General features: G+C 43.0%; 1 protein-coding gene across 1 annotated transcript in view; it reads right to left on the bottom strand.

Annotated features, from left to right (window-relative positions):
* FLT1 (fms related receptor tyrosine kinase 1) overlaps window positions 1-25,316 on the bottom strand; it is a 310,221-nt gene that overhangs the window by 268,683 nt on the left and 16,222 nt on the right. The window lies entirely within an intron of this gene.

Genomic DNA, 25,316 nt, shown 5'->3' with positions numbered 1-25,316 from the left:
AAGACCCGGTGGCCTAACACCGACTCCAAACTACCCAAGTCCGACAGCCTATAAAGACGCACAAACGTCGAAGGAGAAGCCCAAGTGGTGGCCCTGCAAATTTCCACCACGGAAGTCCCCTGAAGCTCCGCCACCGTAGCCGCCATGCCTCTGGTAGATCTCCCCTGAATCCCTTGAGGAGGAACCACCTCTTTCAAGGAATAGGCCAACAGAATTAAAGATCGAACCCACCGACTCAAGGAAGCCGTGGAAGGTTTCTCACCTTTGCGAGCCGGACCAAAATTAACAAACAGTGAATCCCCTTTACGAAAAAGGAGCCACCACCCGCAGATACTCTAACAAAACCCTGCGCACATCCAACGAATGCAAACGGACCTCCTCCCTTGAGGAGGGATTCGGACAAAATGAAGGAAGGATGACCTCCTGCCGGGAATGGAACGAAGAATTGACTTTAGGAATAAAGGAAGGTACCGGAACCAGAACCACCTGATCGTGAAAAATCTTACAAAAAGGAAAGGAACAAGCCAATGCCCCCAATTCCCCCAACCGACGAGCCGAAGTAATGGCTACCAAAAAGAATGTCTTCAAAGATAGATGGCGCAAATCACAGTCCCCCAAAGGTTCAAAAGGGGGCTCCGTCAACACATCCAAAACCAAGGACAGATCCCATGAAGGAAAAGAACGTACCGGGCGAGGAAATAAATTAACAAGCCCTTGAAAAAATCTCGGCATCAAGCGCCCTTCATCCTGAAGATTACGCCATGGTCCTCTGAATGCCTGAATAGCCGCCCACTGCACCCGAAGAGATGCCACTGACAACCCTAAATGAGCACCGTCCTGCAGGAACTGCATCACCTCAAAGATAGAAGCGCAGGTAGGATCTAACTCACGACTTAAGCACCATGACGAAAACACCTTCCACTGTCTACCATAAGAAAGCAAAGTGGAACGTCTCCTCGAAGCCAGCAATGTAGAACTCAAAGCTACCGGCACCCCCAGACCTGTCAATCCCCGTCGTTCAACTTCCAGGCCGTCAAGTGTAACCTTCTCAATGACCCCAATGGGAGGCAGGGAAACTCCAGGGGAGACGGACAAAGAGGCAGAGGCCACATCCTCCCGTCCGCCATCAGCCTCAACAAGGGGAACCAATTCGCCCTCGGCCAAAGTGGCGCAATTAGGACAACCCTGGACCCCAGATCCCTCACACGTAACAGAAACGCCCTGAGTAGTTGAAAAGGAGGGAACGCATACAAAAGGCCCTGCGGCCAAGGACATGACATCCCGTCCACCTCCCATGCTTGGGGACATCGAAACCGGGAGCAGAAGCGATCCACTTTCGCATTCCCTACTGACGCAAACACATCCAGCACTGGAAGACCCCAAAGCCGAACCAGATGCTGAAACAGAGACTTCCGGAGAGAGAAAAGTTGAGAGGAAGGAATCACTCTGCTCAGCCGATCCGCCCGAACATTCACCACCCCCGAATGTACGTAGCCCTGAGAGAAGGAACCCACTCCTGAGCCCACACAAAAATCTCCCTGACTAGATTGAACAGAGCCCTTGACCTGGTCCCTCCTTGCCGATTGACATAAGCCTTGGCCACTAAGTTGTCTGTGCGAACCAGAACCGCCGCACCCCTCAGGGAATCCTGAAAATGGACCAGAGCCAGGAATACTGCCCTCAATTCGCGCCAATTCGACGACCGACTCGCCTCCCGAGGGGACCAAAACCCCTGAATCTGAGCCGACCCCATCCATGCCCCCCAACCGGAGAGGCTGGCATCCGTCGTCACCACCACGGGTCTCAGAGGCGATAAAGAAACCCCTATCCTCAGGTGGTCTGCATCCAACCACCATTGCAACTCTCTGTGAATCAATCCGGACCCTGGAACCCTGTCCTTCAGAGAACCGGACCCTGGTGTCCACCTTCTCAAGAACCATGTCATCAAGCACAGGAGATGGAAACGTGCCCAAGGAACCAGAAATATCACCGACGCCAAATGACCCTGCAGACGCAACCATAGAAGAACTCGGGGAGCAGACCGCAACAATACCTTCTTTACCAAAGCCTGTAGGACACCCAGCCGTTTTTCTGACACAGTCACCAACCCAAGAAGAGTCTGAAACCGCGCTCCCAGAAAAACCAGATCCTGGGACGGCACTAAGTCTGATTTCTCCCAATTGATTAAAAACCCGTGGTTTTGCAGGACCCCCAGAACATGGACCACCTGCTTCTGCAAAAGGTCTCGTGATTGGGCATGAATCAAAATGTCGTCTAGATAAGGATGCAGAAATACCCCTTCTGAATGAAGCAAAGCCACTAGAGGAGCCAGCACCTTTGTGAAAATTCGAGGAGAAGATTTTAGACCGAAAGGCAGAACGCAAAACTGATAATGGTCCTGACCCACAGCAAACCTCAGGAACTTTTGAGAGGATCTTGCCACCGGTACGTGTAGGTAAGCATCCTGCAGATCCAGTGACACCAGAAAGTCCCCGTGTCTGACAAATGGAAAAATAGTCTGAATGGACAGCATGCGGAAATGCACTGTCCTGATCCAGGTATTCACCTCCTTTAGATTGAGCACCGGCCGAAATCCCCCTGAAACTTTCTGCACAAGAAACAAGACCGAATAAGTGCCCTGACCCCGCTCGTCTAGCGGAACGTGGGAAATGGCCCCCTTGACCAGTAAGTCCCGCACTCCGTCCAATAATGCTCTTCTCCGTGACCCCTCTGAAGGCAGAGGTGTGGGACGTACCCCTGAATCTGGAGGAACCACCACAAAATCTATGACATAACCATTGGCCACAATGTCTAGTACCCAATGATCGTTTACACTGTCCTTCCAAGCCGAAAGAAAGTGACTCAGTCTTCCCCCATCCGGCCCTCTGCCAGGCCCACAGTGATTGTCAGGACCCCTTCTTGAAACCACCCCGGGTTGCAGGAGCAGACTTCTTAGGTGAAAAACGCGGCTGAAAACGCCGTTTCCTAAATGAAAAGGATTTAGCATCCCTAGTAGGAGAAGATCTGGAATGTCTCTTCCACCCTTTACCCGAAGAAGAACCCCCTTTATAAGGTAAGGCATGCTTCCGTTCCTTAAAAGCCTTGGAAAGCATGGATGGCAATTGTTCTCCAAACAAGGTACGACCTTCAAACGGCAGTCTCAACAAGGCCTTCTTTTCCCCCGGATCAGCCTTCCAGGAACGCAACCAGAGGGACCTACGAGCCCCAATCAAAGACCCAGATGCCAGAGCCGAAGTACGGACCACATCCGAAGACACATCAGCCAACAATCTGGCCTGCTGCTCCATACCAGCCAGGAGCTCCGAACATTCCGCCCCTTCCTGTACAGCCACTGCCAGTTTATCAAAGTCTTGAACCAATGACTGTGACGCATAAGCAGAATAAATCCCTGCCCTCAGCGCCAGATTTTCCGCAGCAAAAGCCCTCTTAAGACCCGAATCCACTTTACGGTCAGTGGCATCCGTAGGCACACAATCCTCCGGATTGACTGCCGTTTTGCCAATCAGAGTAGCCAAAATAGAGTCCAGGCATACTGAAGGAGGCAAAACCTCCTCACCCTCAAGTAAGTAAAGTTTCTGAAGGAATCGTGGAACCTGAGCCTTATCCACATCCTTCCACTCACGAAACACCATCTCCCTCACAGGTCCCTGAAAAGGCATGGCAAACTTTGAAGGTGTCTTATATTGAGGAAATAAATGAGAATCCGAGTCTGCAGGTTGAAACACTGGGAAACCCAAATTGTCCCGAACATGTGCCATCACTTCCCACATATCTTCTCTGGAAACATATTTCCCCCCAGATGACGTCGATGGGGCCTCATCCTCACTCTCCGATGAGGATTTCCTAGCTGCTACCGATGAATGCGCACATTTAGACTGACCAGTCCTGGCCACGCCTGCTTGTAGTGCCCTGGTCACCGCCACCTCAATCATATCCTGAACCTCCTCTCTGGACATGAAGGGAGTACCCCCGCTAGGCACCTGTGAGTTCTCAGGAGTAGTAATGCTAGCCTCACCCCCCTCCTCCTCCGAGGAAGAAGAGACAATCCTACGTCTCTTTGCTGGAACTTTAGGCATGGTAAACAAATAATCACTGACTTGAACCCCAAAAAACTACCCTCTATATAGGCACCTGGTCCTCCCCCCAATCAGGGCTCCACCAATCCCTAAAGAGGTCACCTATTTCATCAAAATACATAAAAACCACGGGCCGAACGCCCGTCCTACCTGAGAGCATCTCAGAGTTGAAGTCCCTCGGTTCCCCGCGGCTCCGCGGCGCTGAAACCCGGAAATCAACGTCCCAGCCACAGAGGGCCGGCTGACCCCGTCAGCCGGCCTCCAGGACACGCCTCTCGAGCAACCATGCTGCTCGTTCAAGACGCGACCCAGCCGTAGCACTCCTCGCGGAGCTCCGCGTCCCGAGGAGTGCCTCCATCGACGACCTCCAGGCCCCGCCGTGCAGGTAAGAAAGGGAAAGAAAACCGTCTAGCGTGGGCTAGACAAAAGAACAGGAGGGGATAAGGGTGGGGGGGGTTTTTGAAAGGGGAAGGGAGGGTCTAGAGGGGAGGCGGGAGGCCTCATTGGTTAAAAGGAAGGCGAGGGAGGGACGGGAGGTAATGGCACTTTCCAGACAATATGAAAGGAGAGAACACTGAAAAAATGACCCCTTTTGCTCATAGTAGTAATGATGTTACAGATATCATTAGTTTGCTTCTCACTACCTTTTACACACCTCTCTAGTTCCCTCAACAAGAACTATTGAAATAAGATATAGCCAAAAGCTACGTCTTATTATGACTTCGAGACATAGTCGAAGTTATGTGAAGAAGGATAGCATCCCTGTTTTGTTTCTCCAGGTCAGATATTTTATTCAACATCTCATACTGGCCCCGCGATCAACAGTGAGGATCCTAGATATACGGAACCACTGGGGCAATGTAGACAGTGATGAATTTGAGGTGGTTGTTGCTGGTGGGGGCTCCCGGCACTCATTTTGGGGACCAGCACTTATTCTTCCTCATTAGACATTTCCCGACAGCAAGAAGGGGAAAACACACTTATGGGGAAAAGGGGGGAAGAGGAAAAAGGATAAACCTTCGCCAAGGGAGAAAGCAGGAATCTGCAAGAGAGAGATTAAGGGGCAGTGGATTAAGGAGGCCTGAAATGGATTCAGGACTATGCAGCTATGGTATTCAGTGCTCTGACATTTAATAGCGCCGGCTTCTGGGTAGTGCTTTGGGTGCTGGCGCTCATTATTTTACAAATATTGGGGGTTTCTAATAGGTGGCAAAAAAAAGTATTCCTTGAGATTAGATGAGCTGTGCTTCCCTTTCCAACAAAAGAAGTTTAGGAACAAGCCTAATTCGTGATTCCGTTTTATGGCTTTTGGGTGAACTGCAATGATTGAAGAATTGAATGACTGAAAGAACTGAATGATTTTGAAGTCGGATTTGAAAAGTAATAGTTCTTTTCTGTCCAGGGATTGTACCTGGCTATTTGAGTTTTCTTGGTAATGAAGGTTTGTTGATGATGAACCCAGGTAATTTTGCACGTAGAGGCAGACCTAAATAGATTCAAGATTGAGGCAGTCTTTGAACTGCTTGACTTCCTTGCTTATTAACTTTTCCAGACAGATTTGGGTACTCTGTGAATACTTGAGAATTCTGAGTCAGTGGATGGCTGGGGTTAGTCTGGGACACTCCATGTACAGACAGAGACCATGGTGGGAATGCAGTATCAATTAAGCACTTTCCTAATAACCTGAAGCTTGCGGAGATGGTACTAATTTCAGAATGAGGATGAGAGACAGCATTATCCAGGTTTGTTAACTCCTATGCATGACGATAGGTAGACTAGTCAGTGATTGACTGCACATAGTCTGAGGCTCAAATTCACTAGAGATGGAGGATCAGTATCAAACAGAATCATTCAATATTTGGAAAAAATATCGGATTAAAAATGTAGAAAGGCAGAAACATCGGAAAATACATTTCTAGGTATACTAATGTCGTTTTTTTAGGTAAGTAATATCGTTTCAAATAATATTGATGTTTTTAATATTGTTTTCAGTGATATAGTGGAAAAATATTGTTTTCTAATTATTTGAATGTGTTTTAGTTAATATACTAATTGTAAGTGCTACTATTGTTTATATAAAAGTTATTTTTTAAATATAGCTTGTAATTTTAGGTGATTTAGAATTTGTATCAAATTTGTTATAGTAATTTTAAGGCAAATTGAAGAACATTCCACAAGACAACCACAAACTGGGTTTCTGTGTCTCTGAACATTATACCGATGGTAACTCCGCATTTGGCAGTATGGTCAGTGCTTATGATCAAAACCCGTCCTAGAGAAGACATAGACATACACATGGGTGAACAGTAAAGTCACAGGAGCTCAAGTGGGAAAAGTCCTCAGCATGCCTCCGCTGCAGACCCAGATGTACTAATTATATTGTATAAGTCCCTGCAAACCAATAGCAAGTGCTTAACAGGCCCCTTTGACTGCTGTTGGGAGAGTAATTGCAGCTACTAGCAGGGTTCAGTGGTGCCCTCGGTGCTCTGAGCCCCGGTGCTACTGCACCTGCAGCACCGATGGTAGCTTTGTCCCTGAGCCCCTGTCTCTGCCTTACTGTGTGCTTAACCTGATGTAGCCGCACTCGAAAGCTGAGGACGTGTTCAAATAGGAACCAATGCAAGGGAAAGCCTTCAGGAGACACTCGGCCATTTCTTGCTTGTCTGAACACTGCACACACCCACCTCGCCCTCCACCCACACATTAATCTGGAAGGACGACCAGACCTGTGTGAAGGGCAGGCAGAGAGGTGAATGTCAGTCGCCATCCGTCTTTTCAAACAGGACTTTACTTGAAGGCTACGTGCTGGGGGAAGCATACACACCATCTTTGTGCAAGCCTAGTGTGAACTCGTAGGAGAGGGTATTCTCGCGCGTGACAAACTGGTCACACTGCACTCAACCACAAATTACTAACCTGGCAGCACGCGGCCCAGTGCGGCACGCACTCCTTTTGTTTGAACATTTCCCCATGTGCCTACTGGTGGTCAAGATTTTATGCAATTTAAACCGTTTTTTTTTTAATGCATTTTTAAAACACGACTCCAACAATGCTGCTCAAAAACCCGCAGGATCACAAAAAAAGCGGCATAAATGGAAGTCACAGTGTTGATATTTTCCCGTCTCACATTATGAGCTCCTGGTTTTCCAATCACAGTGTTAGACTTCATATGTTGCATCAGTGGTGTAGCGTGGGTTGTCAGCACCCGGGGCAAGGCAAGTAATTTGCGCCCCCTAACCCGGGGCAAGGCAAGTAATTTGCGCCCCCTAACCCGTGGATTTTAGCACTCGAGTCTCTTCCAAGATGTTGCGCCCGGTGCGGCCGGCCCCCCCTGCACCCCCCACGCTACACCACTGTGTTGCATCCCACAACCTCGAATCCAATAAACTGGAGGCTCTGCATCACCACCACCGAGGATGGCTTTACCGAGGATATCTCAAGGGTTAGCATAAGCGTTGAGTAAAGGTTACTTTTTTATTTAATTTAAGGTTACATTTAGTCTTTTTTGTGGGCGTGGTTATTAATAAGGTTCTATTAAGGTTACTTCAGTATATTTTTCCTAAATGTTATCTAATTTAACAATTTAATCTAGGTTAACAATAGGGTTGGAATTAGGGTGATTTCTTTAATTTGATTTTGCTTTATTTATGATTACGCTTTGCATTAAATTTACATTCACAATTCTTATTGAGTTTAATATTATTTGATTACATTTCATTAATGCTGTCAGTGCCAGTCCAGACTTCCCATGTACATGGTAACATTTCGCCGAAAAGAAAATGTAAAATACCCTCAGAAATAAATCCAACCTTTCAAGTTACTGCCAGTGGTGCCATCAGCAATACAAGCATTACTGTTGGTGGTGTTTGGATTATCACCAATTTTCGCATTAAGGACAAAACACAGACCGAAAACGGTGCAGGATACCACCAAAATATAATCAGCAACGAGTTTCTCTCAAAAGAGGTTGCTTGTTCGCTTCCATCACACCCAAAACATGGAACAACCTCCCTCAACACACCAGGCTCACCACCTCCCTTCATGAGCTACGCAAGAGGCTGAAGACCTGACTCTTCTAATAGCTCCCTGGGGACCATAAACTCACACGTGCTCAAGCATCTGGATACCCTCACGGGTGATTAGGGCTCTCTACAAATCAACATAACAAAAGATTAAAACTCATTATGAGAAACTGTACTGTGAAGAGTAGGTTACGTAATGCCACTAAGCACTTTGGTAAAGATAGAAGGTGTGTAATGAGGCAGTGCTATTTGTACCTTTCAAATTTAAATGTATTTGAGTATCTCGGAGGCAGCAGTATTTCTTACTGACAGCAGTAAATAGCTGTTCTCTGCAGTAGAAGCAGGGTGAGTGACAGGGTGATGCCAGCTATCTCTCCTGGATCCTCTTACCATTACCTGAAATTTGAAGACTTTCTTTTAACTGTCACCCACAAGGATGCATGTAGGCACCCAACATGGACACCCTTGAGCCAATGCTTACACCTCCTCAGGATTGGAGGTTTTCTCTGGTCATGAACTCCTATGTGATACCAACCAGGACATTGTACATTGGAATTAAAGTAATGTTTGATGTAACCAGAGAATCCCCATAAATCAGGAGTTTTACCAACCAGACAAACCTGTGGTTCTTTTGAGCCATTTAGAAGAGCCAGGACACTCTTTGCTGGGGTAATTGCACGCCACATACATTTCCAATCGTATCAAGTTGGGGAAACAACAGGTTTCCAATGACAGAGCGTCAGATGGCCTTGTTGTCAAAAACATTTTTCTCATTGGCCACCACTGGGTAATAGATATTTTGGATTTCAGAAACACTCCCTTCCCCCATGCACATACACAAATATTCAGGGCTTGCTTATGGAATACAAAAAACTGCTTTCAACAAAAAACAGTATTTTCAGCAAAAAGCAATCCACCCACAGTGTTGGAATATTGTAATATAGCTGGTGGTCCCATTTTAGTTAGGTGGAGGCAGGACATCTACTACAACAGAGGGCTGGCAGGTAATCCACCTATTTCTAATTGACCTCACTGTACCCATGATCTGGCTGCCACATAACATCTCCTGAATCAGACCTTGATTATCCATGTGCCCATTATATGCTTTAACATTGTATATTCCCGTCATGGGGGTTGCTGTTTTTCAAGAGAGATACTGTTGTCATTAATGTATGAACAGCCTTCGGGTGCATCTGTCTTATAGGTAGCCAATGAACAAAGAAACACAACTATGCTGACAGAGACCCGAAAGAAGCAAATACAATGAATGAGCTGCTTGACATTGCCTCACAACCTACAACATTAGAGAAACTGAACAATACTATAACATTCTTCATCACACATGATAAAATCATCTTCACCTCCAAGACAAAACTTCTATCACACAAAAATAAGAGTTCAAAGTCTTTAGAAATTGATTTTAGAATTACACACCTCCTCTAGTTCAACAATCACATGATTTAAGACACAAAAACAACTCAAATATTATGTAGATAATATTTTAGTATAGTGCTAGGGCAAGGGTTAAGGCTAGGGAGGTAAGGGTTAAAGGAAGGGGGTTAAGGCTTAGGGTAAAGTGCTAAAGGAAAGGCTTTCAGTTTAAGGGTAGGAGTTTAAGGGTATGGGATAAGGGTAAAGGTAAAGTGATCAGGGTAAAAATAAACTTAAGGGATAGGTGGTATGGGTAAGGGTAAAAGGTAAGGAGTTAAGGGTAAGGGCAGACAGTGGGGGTTAAGAGGGAAATGGGTAAAGGGTTAATGGTAAAGTGTTAGGGGTATGGATCAGGGATTATGAGCAAGGGTAGGGGCTAAGATTAAGTGTATAAACAATTATGGGTACAGGATTAAGTTTAAAGGTAAGAGATTGAGGGTAAGAGTGCAAGAAGATAATGGCAACATCATAAGAGAAAGGAGTTTATATTAATGGGATAACAAGTTAAATATAAGGGATAATGTATAAGTGGAAGAAGAAAAGAATGAAAAGGTAAGGGATTAAAGGTAACAAGATGAGGGGTATAAAGTTGTGAATAAGAGGGTAAGTGTAAGGGGCAAAGGTAAGGCAACAAGGGGATAAAGGGTTAAGGGTAAAACTTGAAGGAAAAACTAAGGAGTTAAGAGTAAGAGGTTAAGGAATTAATAGTAATGGTTAAGGTTAAGGGTTAAGGCGCTGTTTCCTAAACTGTGTGTCACAGTCACTAGCTGATTTTTTGGTGGTGGCGAAAGTCAGAGCAATAAATAAAGATGCCTTTAGCTTGTCACACTAGCCAGTGATTAAAAGACAGAGGTTAGATGTCAGGCTGATTTATTCTTTTAACATGAAGATTGGTGTTTACTTTTTTTAACGCTTTACAGCGTTGTGTAAAGTGCAGCTAATATGTGAGTTATATCATATCTTACACATTTTAACCCCTGATAATAGCGCAGCTTACCCGGGGTCTTAATGTTTGTTCGTTTTTGGAATTTATTTACAAAACAATCAATTTGTAAACCCTGGTGACTATAATACATCATAACGATACAGGCACACAATAATATCAGGTTCAAATATATGAAAATAATCGAATAAGCAATACACCAATCCTAAGGCTAATAAAGATTATGTATACTATTAAAATGAGTAAAATAGGCTTCAAACATGAACAAGTAAAGAAAGGAAAGGGAGAATTGGATAAAGAGGAAAAGAGACGAGCAAAAAGTGTCCTAAACCTTCTAAAACACTTCTTTAAAATGTATATGCATGTATCAGAAAACAGCAAATATACTGCTGGATATAGCATATACTTACAAATATGAATATCACAAGCTATGAACAATATGCAAGAAATTAAGGCCCATATTTATACTTTTTTAGTGCTGTATTTGCGCCACTTTTTGGTGCAAAAGCGGCGCAAACATACAAAATACAATTGTATTTTGTAAGTTTGCGTCGCTTTTGCGGCGCAAATGCGGCACTAAAAAAGTATAAATATGGGCCTAAGTTTGAGCTGCATATATTCCAGTGCGGCAAATGGGCCCAAGTTCGACAGACACATGGCCCATGGCATGCTTCTTATCCAAAGAGTCCCAATGTTTCTTTTCTACTTCAGATACTGATTGAAGGGTCAATTAAGAAAAGTCATATTTGAATGAAAGTAAAATTCAACTTAACTCGTACAAGTAGCTTGACTTTGAAGAGCAAACTCACTTTTGTTATTCACAAGAAGTTAATTATAAAATAAAGGGATTTTCTCATCCCTAATATTAAACTAGAGTGGTGCAATATTATGCTGAAGGGTCTGATTTGGAGTTTGGTGGATGAGTGACAGTCTCACAAAGATCACTTATTAAAAGTTGATATAATGCACTTGTAATACTGTGGACAAGATATCTGACAGCTTTGTGACGGAGTTGCCAGTCCATCAATCTCTAAATAAGTTCATAAATCTTCCCCCGGAGAAGGCTGAGAGTGTTTCATGGTGGGAATGCCCTGGAAAGTTTGAGAACACCGTCACAAACTTCTGCACAATACATCCCACCACAGAAAATTCAGGATTTACTCATGTCACATGCAGAAGTACATCCTTTTCCAGGGCAGGAACATGAAGAGCACAGCTAAGAAATTAATGGGAGTATAAAGGGAGAGTTTTCTCCAAAGCGAGATATATTTTCCACATAAAGAAAGAAAATTAGAAGTGCGATTACGCTAATGATGTAAAGTACACACAATGTGATTTCAGTCAAGCAAACCTGCCTTGCATACACTTAACACTGAATTTGCAAAACCTTTCCAGTAGCATTATATGAAACCTACGACTGTTGCCAGGTTTAGACTGGGACAGAAAATAGACGATCGCACTGAAATTGAAAACCAAAAAAACTATTGCAATCGTGCTATGTAAAACCCAGCGCGATCGAGCCGCGTGGAAAATAAAAAGATAAAATAGTGCAGAAACCAGACTGAAAACATGGAGCCTCTTATGTTTTCAGTAGTTGGACGGTGCGCTCGAGGAGTGCTAAACACTGGAAAAGGCATGGTATATGCATGCCTTTCACTAAAGAAATCTAGCGAATTTTAAAAGGCAAGCCCACGAACCAATGAAAGTAACAGGCATGACATGGGCGTGGTTAAAAGTCCAAAGAGAGATTACAACAGGGATGGAGCGCGTGTGCGCTTGACCCTAACAACTGGCCCACACACTGACCTGTCAGACCAGCCTATCAGGAGCTGCCTGATTGCCCAGTAGGCCAGTCCATCCATGACTGTTGCATGTTTCTATGAGCACCTTTAGAAACATTTGTGAATTTTAAAAATTAGTAAATCTAAACCTGTAGGGAGTAAACCTAGAAGTGGATATTTACATATTAATTTTAGTATTGCTCTAAAATGGTCTACGTGGGATACCTCATCAGGGGTAGTAAGCGCTAAATAGATTTAAACTTACCTTGATTTAGGGGGTGGTATGAGTCCAATTACTAAAGATTGTGGGTCTGAATGAATCATGAAAAAATGTAGTCCACCAAAGTGAACATCGGTGCTCATGAACTGCTCTCTGTACCCATTAATTCCACATCCTGACACCGAGAATTGTGATTAGTCGATTGTTACATTCCAAATGCATACATTCGGCAGAAAAGTGGAATTGTTCTATTTACAGATTTTGGGTTAGGGTGGGATTGTGAGGGTCGCCGAGTAGGGCACCTTGCAAAGGTTTACATACCATGAACACCCACATTTTACTCCTGTTAGTGGTAGAACTATGTGAATTTACAGGGTGAGAGTGGGAAAGGAAATAATCCATAGCAAAAATGTTAAAGTATTTTTAGTGCGCACTGTGCTCTCCATATGTTTCTTAGCACTACACTATAAAAGTTAATTCTGAGAGTACAACAAACGAAGGAGCTGGTCAATCTTTTCTGAACTGGTCAGGTCGGGTTTTTAGGATTATAGGGGCTCTGGAGGCCCAGCTTTACATACTAAAAGGGACTGAATTGCAAGGTGTTTCTGCGTGGAAAATAATATTTCACTTGTGGAGAAACAACAATAAAATGTATGTTGCAAAAACATGGATAATACATTTACATATCTAGATTTTTCAACCTGCAGGGAGTTTTGCAGGAGTCGCTGCTTCTTCACATTGGAGTACACCAGGAGATCTGGGAATGTCGCTGATGTTATAAAGTATCCTAGGAACATTTGAGAAGTTCCGAAAAGAAAGAAATAACATCGTGAAGCGCATCAACCTGGCAAGGATGAAAGGCTGAATGGACTCCCTGGGACCTTGAGTTGTGAGCATGAGGTTAACGCAGATCCCTTCAGTGAACGCTGTACTCCACTGAGCCACTAGACCTGGCAGGCCGCAAATCTGCTCCAAATGTAGAAGTAATCCTACAGGACTGGATTATTCACTCTTCTTCTGCCTTTGTAAACTGGCCTTATGAGTCTGACCCCAAGCAACACTGGTGTGGAGGGGGATGGGCTTTTCAATAATCCGTCCCATCCATGCACTCTTTTTACGTTATGCTGTCAACATTACGATTCGGAAATAAAGTATACGCCCGTGGACCTATGCAATGGAAACTTTAGCAATGGGGCAGGAGGGTGACTGACACTTTCCACTGAGGAAATGTGACATTAACATTATGAGGTTTTTTTTTGTAGGTGCACCAACATTGGATCATCTAATAATGAGAACACAGGCTGCCAACGACTGGCAAGGGATTTGACCGCTGTGACCCCTGAATCTCACCCCTCCAGCTCCAACCACGTCCTCACACCGCACGTCCGCCTCAGACGACTTTCATCTGACCTCTGCAGAACGGATGGCGAGGTGCATTAATAAATATATGCATGGCATTGTGACGGATGCTCCGTGCCCGCTGCCCAGACCAAGCGCAGCGGGCAGCTGATCTGCTGACCCGGGCTTCCAAGAACACTGGATTCAGAAGTCACAAGTGATCAAATGCCCGCCTCGGCGCCGCCCCCACAGGCCATACACAGCTGGTGTTTTCATATTGCTAGCAAAATGTTAGCATAGCAAATCGCTGATGCATTTGGCCCCGCAGACCCCACTTCGGGGTGCACTGCATTAGAAGTTTAACTCATAAGTCAGAGGAATGTGAGGTGGTGGGGTCGCGCGGGGGCTGACCGCAGTTTATGAACCCAGGTCACAGCTCATACATATTGCACTGTGTGGACCTGTGCAGAGCAAGGTTGTCTGAAGTGCACCAAATAAACGTAAAAACGGCTGTCACTGCATGCGACCATGATATAGTTAACTTTTGGCTCGTGGAGTGTTTTTGGTGACCTTAAATGACCAAATATTATACGAACCAAATTGAGGATGGCTAAATAATGCACAAATAATGGAGACTGCTTATAGGACATTGTAATCATAGTTATTCATTTTTTACCTGCATTCTGTGAGGTTGTGGGTCGGGGGAAGGGGCGAGTAACTTTAAAATATGTTGGAATGTGCGGAGGCCTTAACTGCTCCAAGAAAATTAAATCACGTTGATAACAAAACAGAGAATCAAAATGATGAGGCAGATTATCTTTACCGTGACTTTGACAAATACTGAAAGTGCTCAAACTTGGATTTTACCCACGTCTGTGTGACACAGCTGCAAATGTATAGCTCCGGGTGGGATCTTCAGTATGTTATTCATGGGCCCTGCCCGAATGAAATACATAGTGATGTCCCAGGGTCTCCAGCCTTGACTGTCGAAAACCAAAAGAACCATTAGTATGAATCAACAAGCCTACACAATGCACCCCATAAAGAAAACTATTCTGATCAGCACCCCAGTGTAAAGTTACCCAGTGTGCGCTGTGCCCCAGTGTCACCGATGCCCAAGTTTGACCAAAGCGTGACCTGCCTCTTGGCGTTTCTAGTGTTCCAGTGTCACCAGTCACAGTGTGCCTGTGGCACAATGTGCTGCACAGAGAAACTAATCACACAACCAGGGAGAGGCCAGCATGTGTGTGACCACCTACTCCATGTGACCTGTGTCACAACAGGACCATCTGCACAGCAGCATGCACAGGATTCCGCCCTGGTCCTTGCCAGCAAATTAACAAGGCCATTGTGTGCCCACGGGGGTGCACTGCAGGCTCGGAACTCAGGCACACGGGTATGGCCAAATAGTCGTGCACAGGCCAGAAATTGTGTAAAGGAGCTCAGTCCCTGAAAACAAAGAGCCTGTGAATGTTGCAGCTGGGAATATGGCCACAAAAAGCAAGTATTTGGGAGCACACAAACTAATGTTGTGTATGGGAGATACAGCCCCCCACTGACTGCCCCGGTGATGTGCCTAAGCTAAGAGCATCGGTGGGAGCGAGGCTCCTGCTCCCTACTCATACGTTTATTAGGGCAGAAGGGGGCAGGCCTGCGACGGTATCACAGGTACCACTTCACCTGGCACAGAAGATGAAAGGAATGCAAACCTGCCGAAAGGAAGATATAGTGAAGGACAGAAGGCTATTGAGTGCTAGCAAACACTGATCTCTGGGGAGGGAGCTTTGTCCTTCTCAGCCTCCGAACTGCTCTGGAGACAAAAAAGTTATACACGTTTCACCAGGCCATGACACCAGGCACATTATTTATATATCTAATTTCTGCTGGGAATTGACCATTTTCAAAGAGAGATTGGAGGTTGAATATGCAAAAATGTCAATTTAAACTGACACAGGCTTCTTTCATAATAAAGAAATGATTTATTCGTGGTGGAAGTTTGGTCCTGTGCCTAGGTCGATACCTTGAGCAGCAAAAGTGAACTTGGGTTCTTATTAGAAGCCAAATTGTTTTCATATCGACAAGTGAGTGGAGAGGGAGTTACTGAAAGCCAAAAGGACTGACTTGCATTCTGACTCCTAATTCTTACTTTAAAAAGCCTGCGGCAGGAAACAACAAAAAAAGAAGCAAAACACTGATTGCTTTATGTATACATCCAACAGCATGGCATTTAATGTCTGACATTTCAGCCTACTTTTGAACTGTTAAATAGTTTCTCATGTAGGTGACACTGCCTTTCCTGATCTAAATGGGCTGCTCCCCCCAGCCCCTCATGGTGAGCACCTTTCACAGGGCCTGAACAGCTGTGAGCCGTGACACACCCAACAAACACAACTATATTTATCTCTTGATGGAGGAAGTTAGGTTTGCCCTTTGTTATAAACACAAATCACTGTGTACAGAAAAGAAAACTTAATTTTTGGTTAATACTGTCATGAGTCATTAAGAAAAACTGATGTTCAACCCTACCCTTTTATCAGCATAATTTACTACTGAAATTATGCGAGAGTGTCCCACTGACCCCATGCACCTTTCTGGGGGATTTGACTTGACATCTGTGAAACTTCACACATCAGATCAGCTGAGATTCTCTTCCCTCAGGGTCGATTTGAAATAATCTGTGGTGATGGCAACATGCCATATGAAACAATCCCAGGATCTCCACCTGAGAACAACTGTACACTCTTCTTCACTTACCACCACTGCAGGGATCCTAAGTACATACTAAGGGCCTGATGTATGAAAAGTTAGCGCCGCCTTTACGTCCTTTTTTTAAGCAAAAGCGGTGCAAACTTACAAAATATAATTATATGCAGTGCAACAATGCCTCATGGGTACTAGGTTCTTGCTATTCACCCGCTGCGCCAAGAAACACCTAGGAAAAGTACTGAGAGTGGCTATAATACTATAATGGCTATAATACTTATGCTCTGTTTACAAACAAACATATTTGCTGTGTCTGTGAAACGTGTTCTCCTTTAAAAAGGCAATGCGGAATGCAGCGAATATGTCTTCTTCCTCGTCACCTCGGGTTTTTCAGCACTCACCATGAGCAGAGATGTAAACAGATCTCAAGGCTGCAGTCCCTGCTCCCAGTCTGTTCTATGTATCATGTGGAACCAAGTGACAAAGGCCCCAGAGGCAAAGAAACCAACATGGCTACTGCAGCTAAGGGTCCGTCTCGTTTCCCGTGTTTTTTCTTTGTTTCTGGCCGTATTTGAACGGCACTTTGATTCCGCAGCGCTTGAGAAAAGGATTATTACAATTTGTTACTAATACATGTCTGCCTCATTTCGCGAGCCTTGAGAAAGCCCCGGCCTATATATAGCCAAAGGGGGCGAAACACGTGTTGGCTGATCTTCTATTCATCCTATGTTTATCATATTTGGATTTTGGACTTTGTTCTCTGTCCTACTAACCAGTGACTGATTGTGAAACTGGGACTTTAATGTTTGCACAACAATAAAATCAAGAACTCTCTGAGTGGGACTTCACCCTTTTTGTTTACTGTCTTGCCTTAGAGGATGTGGGTCCCTGTCCTCTGGTCAAGTCCCCCAATTTATAAAATAGGCATCCATACAGGAGTCTAGTGGTTCTTGGGCCCTTCCGTTTTTGGATCTGTTTGTTTGCAGCTAAGGTAAGCCCTTTGATACTTCAGGGCTAACTAACACAGCAGCGTAGATGCTTTCCTGGTAATGGTCACCATCATGCTTGACCTAAGAACACACCAAACCAGAATGGAGGTGTGCTATTAGCATCCAGTAAGAAAAGCCAGGGCTCAGAGATCTAGGCAATACACAATGCCAGCAGAACCCTCACACCAAGGAGCTCACCATTGGCTTCTCACAGTGGCATAACACAAAATGATGGGTCATCCTGCAGGATGTGACGAGGGCGCCCTTACTCTTCAATTTCTCACAGATACTAATTGGCATTACGCTGAAAGGGGCCTCCTTCAAGGATTGAGGGTTCCCTGAGGAGGCTAGTCCCACCTGCATCACAGAGGCTAGAGGGGCTTGCATTACACCCCTGGTTCTTGAAAGTTGTAATAGAAGGCTAGAGAATGGCACGACCATGCATCAGCCTGCTATTGTTGTAACAATAAAAAGATGGCTGGCTCACAACTCGGCCACAAAGATATCAGAGTGACTTGCACCTCATAAATATGATTATAAATGTGATCCATGATGATTATGACTGAACATACTCACTTCATTTTTTAGATTGGGGGCTTCTGTTGAAAAAGTTGCTTATCTTCCCTTTAATGCCTTTATCGATAGTGGCATTTCGACAAGCATGCTGTTTATAGGAATGAGTGTCATGAAAACGAATTACCTCTTCACCTCTCTTCTTCCCCAGAGATAGTCCATTCTGACTGCTGTTATGACACATCAGTACTGCACTACCAATATGTCTGAAATTTGCAGCAGAGGTTTTTACTTTGCCAATGCGAATTTTCTTTTGGAATGGTTTCTGTAAAGCTTTATCATTAAAAAGAAATAATAGTATCTAGCTGTGTCTGCTTACCCATTACACACATGGAAATGTAGGGGGGGCAATCTTGAAATTGGCAGTCTGTGTATATGCACACATGTGCAAGTGTGGGTGGTTTCCTCTGAATTTTTTATGCAAAAAAACAAAAAATGGTAGATTGAAACATTCAAATATAGATTTCTATGTATGCATATGAGCACATACGCACATGTACGGGCGACCATCTTTAAATGCCCATTCAAATATGGATGCTACTTGTAGTGCACACAAGGGATGTGGCACCTGGCAAGCTGTGCTGAGGATTCAGTGACAGTGTCTGGGGAATTGCCAGGCCCCACAAGGTTAAAAAGGAAAGGTAAAAACTAAAAACATATTTTTTAAGTACAGAACCCATTCTCCAATACGTCTCAGGCACTGAATGGAATTATTTGTGTATGAGTGAGAAAATTGTGCTAGGGCTGAAGTGGGCTGAACCCTTTCCCCATGTTGAATGCTGTGGTAGGTGGAAGAAAGACGTTACTCACCACAACAAGACGGTAGATGAAAAGGGCTGACCAAAAGCCCCTTAATTTAATGATGTATAGATATATACATTTTTGTTTCAATTAAAAAGTCTTGCCTAACACTCGAATTAAAAACAACTTCACGGGGTCCAATGTCAAGAATAACATTTGTGGTTGATGGACAAGGACAGAAACTGAGCCCTGCTGGAGCGAGCAGTCAAAAACATCCATCACTTGAAACCGTTTTTTTAAAGAAGGGGTTGGCTAAACTATTTTACTGCTATTCAAAGCTGACAATAGCCTCGCTCTGGAGTTTCAACTCGGGGCACTCATTCCTAATTATCTGTCTATCACGTCAGAAGACAGTTGCCAAATCCATGCACTTCCACTGTGGAAGGAGAACCCTGAGGTCAAAGTGATAATCCTACCAACTGCAAAAAAAAAAAAAAAAAAAGGACCATAGTTATCTAATAATGTAGCTGGCAGTAAATTACTGCTCTGGTGGATGGAAAAACTGACGGCTCGTGTTTTAGAATTTCTACCGGTGCTAAATATCAGAAGCGCCCATTACTACAGGTAAAAACATATAACAGGGCGAACATGTATTTACATGTTTGCCAGCTGCAGGATTAAAACATTACCGCCGCTGGTAAGCGAACACACTGGCCATAACATATTTAAATGTCAGATATAGGAAAAAAACCATTTCGCCTTTACCACCTGCACGTTGGCAGTCCACGTGACTCATCATGACTAGTGGAAGTCAGATAAATAACAAAAACACATGCGCCTTTAGTTTGAGGTACTTACAATGGCTTGGCGTCAAAAATTACCAGTGTTAATAAATGTAGGTTGGTACAGTAAGTCTTTGAAAGTGTTCATGAGAAAATAATAACAGCCGAGAAAGCTATAATAGAGGTAGAGGAAAGACTACTTGCTACCACATGGCACTTATTATGAGAGAGTTGAAGTGGGGGGAGTAGAAGAATTTCCGCTGGTAGAGTGAGTGAAGAAGAGAGTAAGGACACAGAGGATGTGCACAATGAGAGAGCAAGGGTAGTGCATGAAGTGGTGTAGAAAGGACAGAGAATGAAAAGGGGGTGGGTGGTACAAATCAGATAAAAGGAAAAAGAAGGATGCTGAAAAGAAGTAAGGGGTTTGCAGGGAAAAGCACGACTCAGGAGTGCAAAGGAAGCGGGTGAAGTGAAGGATCCTGTCTCACCCACTATAACTAAATACATAAAGAGAGACTAATTGGTCTTATCCCAAATAAATACATCAGAGGTGAGTGAATTTAAGGGAAACAACTTTTCAAAAGCACTTGAGTATCATTCAATCATAATTAATAATTTTTGGTGAACACACTCGATGTTAGGCTTATGTTACTTGATAATATTCGTCCAGGCGTCACAATGGGGCAGCAGGTAATGGATCAGATCAGTGTTAAGGTCAGTTCAGAACTGATATTACTTTGAGCAATAATTTTCAATATGTTTATTTGCAAATATCGAGGCATAGCACTCATCCTGAAAATCAATTTTGTTAATAAGTTTTTTCCAGCTACTGTGGCCCACATTTACAAGAAAATGACGCAGCGTGGTGCTTCAACCCAGTTTTCCGCGCCATGCTGCTCCACTAGGAAAGAGCTGGTATGCATCGTATTTACAGCAACATAACGCATCCCTGTACTTTCCTCTCCGCTGGCACACAATTGTTTATGTGCAGGAGGGGACATCTTCCTGCACATAAACAATCATTAATGGTGTTTTCCTCCTTCTACAGTATATGTGTTGCAGAATGCAGCACACATAGAAAGAGCAAAAACCCAGGAGAAATAAAGGTATTTCTCCCTGTTGCGCCACTTTTATGCCTTCCTTGGGGTGTCGTAGGAATCTGACGCATTCCCAGGTTTAAGAAACCTTGTAAATCTGAGAGTGCATCAGGTTCCATAAGTGTTGCATAGAAACACCCACAGCAACAACCATGGAATGCCCTTTTCATGCAGAGTTATGTGTGAAAGGGGGGAATATTTACAGGGACTTAAAAAGCCATACAAGTGGCTTTACGTGGCCTTGTAAATATGTGTGGGCACACTGCGCCGCCAGAGCATAAGAAAAGTGACACTCTGGCAGCGTTATTGTGCCGCAGGGGCAGTGTCTTTATTGAATATTCTAATCATTGTAATTGTTCTTTAGCTTTAACATTTAATAATTAGATAGCTGACACATGTTTCGCTCAGGTTAATAGTATACTAAATATATTTATCAATGCGTTGATCTCTTAAACTAGAAAGGCATATCAAAGTGAGCTTCCACTGTTGTAGTTAGAATAAATCTACAATATCACAGTCACCAGGAAATATGAGCCTACTTCTCTGTAAGTGGTATGAATAACTATCCACACGTATACTTAATAGGTACTTAGTGGGAATGTCGTTCCAAACCAAGGCAACAGTACTTACAGTCAACTATACTCTGCACAATCAGATACAAATATTCAAGCAGTTTAAGGAGCCCTTCCTACAGACAAAGTACTGTTTTTTTGTGTTTTGTAACCTGTTATATATCACCTTTCTGTTATGTCCTTAACTAAAGTGTATGTATTCCTAGATGGTAGAATGTACATAGAATGTGATGAGGTAAGAGAGAATGTTGTAGGGCTGGAATGTTATAACTTGAACCGGAGCGTTGCCAGTTAGCGAGCGGATGTGTTGGCCTTACTGGAATTACACTTAAAATTAAGAAGAATATTTCAACCTGTTTGGAGCATTTACTTAACAAGTTTTATTGACCAGTTGGAAGAAGTCAAGGTACAGCAGCAGGGTCACAACAGAGTTTGACTTTGCCACAAATTCCCAACCATCATAACGTTACAGGAATCATGAGTATTTCACACGCTGGGCCAACACATAGCGCAGATAAACTGCTCAGACACATACTGGTTTCTTCGGTGCAGGCTCTGCATATCGTTTATGGGGCACAAGCGCCAGTAGTTTGGTTGGTAATTTTATTAAAGGAGAGAGGCGTACGAAGTAGCAAGCGCGCACACGAAAATCGTAGGAGTACGAGGCTAGCGTGAACCCCGCATTTCAAGGTGAGCGCGTGACGGCCAGTATAATCATTTTAAAGAAACAGATCTAGCGCGAGCAGTACATCACGCACACAGTTGAGCGCCCCGAATATACAGGAAACTAATATTATTTCTTACTCGTTTGGAACGTGCTTTGCAGCTACCAGTCGGGTGAGATTCATTTGGAATTACGTGATATTGAGGAAGTGTGCACAGTGTGGAGTCGCTTCCTGCACAGACGCTAGTACGTCAACATTCTTGTAGAAACAAGCATTTGTTATTTAGTGGCCATGTTGAAGTGTTGGAGATATTTTCAGAATCAGCACGTCACACTGCAAGCAAGGTCTGTTTAGCTATTGGTTATGCTGCAGATTATTGTGCCTACACTGAGACGCTGCAAACGAGTTCTGCTTTGGAATTGCATCTTTGGTGGTTGGCACACCTGTTTAGATTTTGATTTTGCTGCAGGTTATTGGGACAAAAACACCAGACCTAGTTAAGTCCTTTTGGTTGCAGCTATTTATCTATTCACAAGTTCATAATTCAAGTCAATTACTAAAATGTGTGCGTCACAGACATTTTCTCTCACTCCTCCACAGCCATTTTTAAGTTCATCAGGGGAACAGTTGATTAAGTGGCATGGATGGAGGTAGTATTTCATGAATTATATAGAAACTATTGAGGATGAAGAATTAACACCAGTCAAAAAAAGAAGATTATTTTGCATTGTCTGGTACCTCAAGATCTTAACATTTATAATTCTATGGAAAAGAGGATTTGACAAGAGGATGACTCAAATGTTTTCTTGCATACATTAGAGGACTTAGACAACTATTATTCCACGTCAGTCTGTAATGCTATTGATAGGTTTAATTTCTTTAAAAGGAAACAAGACAAAATGGAAACGATTGACGAGTATGTATCCAATCTTAAAAAACATGCAATAACATGTAGATTTGGGTCATTACATGATGAGCTCATGCAAGATCAAATCATAATGCATGCAAACAATGAACATATTCAAGAAAGGTTATGGGTGCATGGAGAGTCCCAATAAGAGGAAGTTATTGCCTTAGTTAATAAAGCTGAAATTTCTAATAAGTGTGCAAGGGCTGTTACTAGTGAAGCAAAAGAATCTCAGAATTACATCATTAGCAAAGTCAAACATAACAAAAGAAGAGATATACAAAAACATGACAACTTTAAAAAAGATAGGTATAATGGAAAAACTTTGGAGAAAAAAAGTTTTAGTTGTGAGAGTAAAGAACATCTAGCGTATAATAGATAATATTCTGCATTTAATAAAATTTGTGGTGAATGTGGCATTAGGGGTCATTTTGCTAAAGATTGTAGAAGAAGTAAGAAAGTGTCTATGATCAACAACAAATCTATGTCAGATTCAGAATCTGAGACATCAATGGGAGGTAATATTTCAAAAGAACAGGATTATGTATTAGGTATTAATAGTTTTAATGACATTAAGGGAGGTTCGGAAACAAAACTTGAAGAAGATCTTTGTGTTAAACACCTGAACATACAATACAGGGACAAACCTGTTTGCTAAATTTGTTTAGGAGGTGTGGAAATACTTATTGTGTTGATTCTAGTTCACCGTTTACAATAATCAATAGGAGGTTGTGGGAGGAAAGATTTATAAGTGTCATTGGTACATCATTGAGTCCATCAGATGTTTCTCCAGAAAGTTTTACCAGAGAATCCATACCCATGATTGGTTACAGAAATGTTGTATTTGAATTTAAGGGAAGAAAGGCATTAGGTAAATTGTATGTTGCTGAAGAGGGACCAGCAGTTCTTGGATGGATGGATCAAAGAGCGCTAAATATTATTTTGGATCCTAATAGTGAAGGACAAGTGAAGGTGGTGTGTGGAAGCGAGGAGAATGGGGCCAAATTAAAGAACAATTTTCCTGAAGTGTTCTCTGAGAATACTAGTACTCTTAAAGGGTACTCCCATAAAATCATATAGAAAAATGATGCTGTACCAATAGTACATAAATCTAGATGCATACCTTGGGTACTAAGAGAAGAAGTCAATATGGAACTGGAGGCTCTTTAAAAAAAAGGCATAATTGAAGAAGTAGAGGCAACTGAGTGGATTTCTCCATTGGTGGGAATTTGTAAAGCCAATGGAAAAATCCAGTTATGTATTGATTTGGGACAATTGAACAATAACATCTCAGTGGAAAAATGTCCTTTTCCCAAGATAAATGAAATGCTTGCTATGACTAAGGGTAGGAAATGGTTTACATCTAAAGATTTGTCATCTTCGTACCATCAGATTAAACTGCATGATGCTAGTAAAGATTTGTCTACGATTATGACTCCTCAAGGGTGTTATGGCTATGTTCACATGCCGTTTGGTCTTGCCTCGGCTGCAGCAGTTTTTTAGAAGTTAATGCATAAACTTTACAAGAATATGGTGAGTGTAATTTACTTCCAGGAAGATATGTTGATTATGGGAGTGGATAAGGAACAACATGATATAAAGGTAGATAGTGTTTTAGGCAAATTACGAGAATATGGTTTCACAGCAGAATTTTCAAAAAGTAAATATGGTGTGCAAATTTTAAATTACTTAGTGCATGAAATTACAGCTGAAGGTATTAAACCACAACAAGAATTGATGGCAGCTATAACATGCACAAGCACCTAGTAACAAAGACGAGTTGAGATAATTTCTTGGGCTGGCAGAGTTTTCTGCCAGATTTGTTAGGAAATTTTCAGAAAAAAACATTTAATATGAGGCAATTGTTAAAAGACAAGTGTAAATTTGTCTGGACAGAAATTTGCCACAAGGATTTTGAGACCATAAAAGTTGAAATATGAATGGCAAATACTTTATCTGGATTTGATCCTAAACTTCCTACTGTCTTAACTACAGATGCTAGAAATAAAGGAATTGGAGCAGTTTTAAGTCAAAGAAATACTAATGGCAAGGAGGTCACAATAGCTTTTGCTTCTGGGGCATTATCACCTGCAGAGGAAAAATATTCAGTTATAGAACAATAAACCCTGCCAGTAGTTTGGGGATTAGAACATTTTAGAAACTTTTTGTTTCGGTCTTAATGTAGAGGTATGGTGTGATCATAAACCCTTATTAAAAGTATTGTCCACAGAGGGCCTACTAAAAGCTACGCCTAGGATTGCAAAGATGACAATCAGACTATTGGACTTTAGGTATAAGTTGTTGTGTTTACCTGTTGTTAAAAACAAGATTGCAGATTGTTTGAGTAGGATGCTGTTACCTCTTGAAGAAAATTGTGGACAGTGGAAGAGATAAGTGTGGCATGGGCAGGAAGTAAGGATTGGGATGCTATTTGTAGCAAATATTCGATCAAGGC

Source organism: Pleurodeles waltl, chromosome 8 (assembly GCF_031143425.1).
Source record: "Pleurodeles waltl isolate 20211129_DDA chromosome 8, aPleWal1.hap1.20221129, whole genome shotgun sequence".
Classification (NCBI taxonomy): Eukaryota; Metazoa; Chordata; class Amphibia; order Caudata; family Salamandridae; genus Pleurodeles; species Pleurodeles waltl.
The sequence above is the reverse complement of the archived record's forward strand: the minus strand, read 5'-3'. Positions and strand labels throughout refer to the sequence as shown.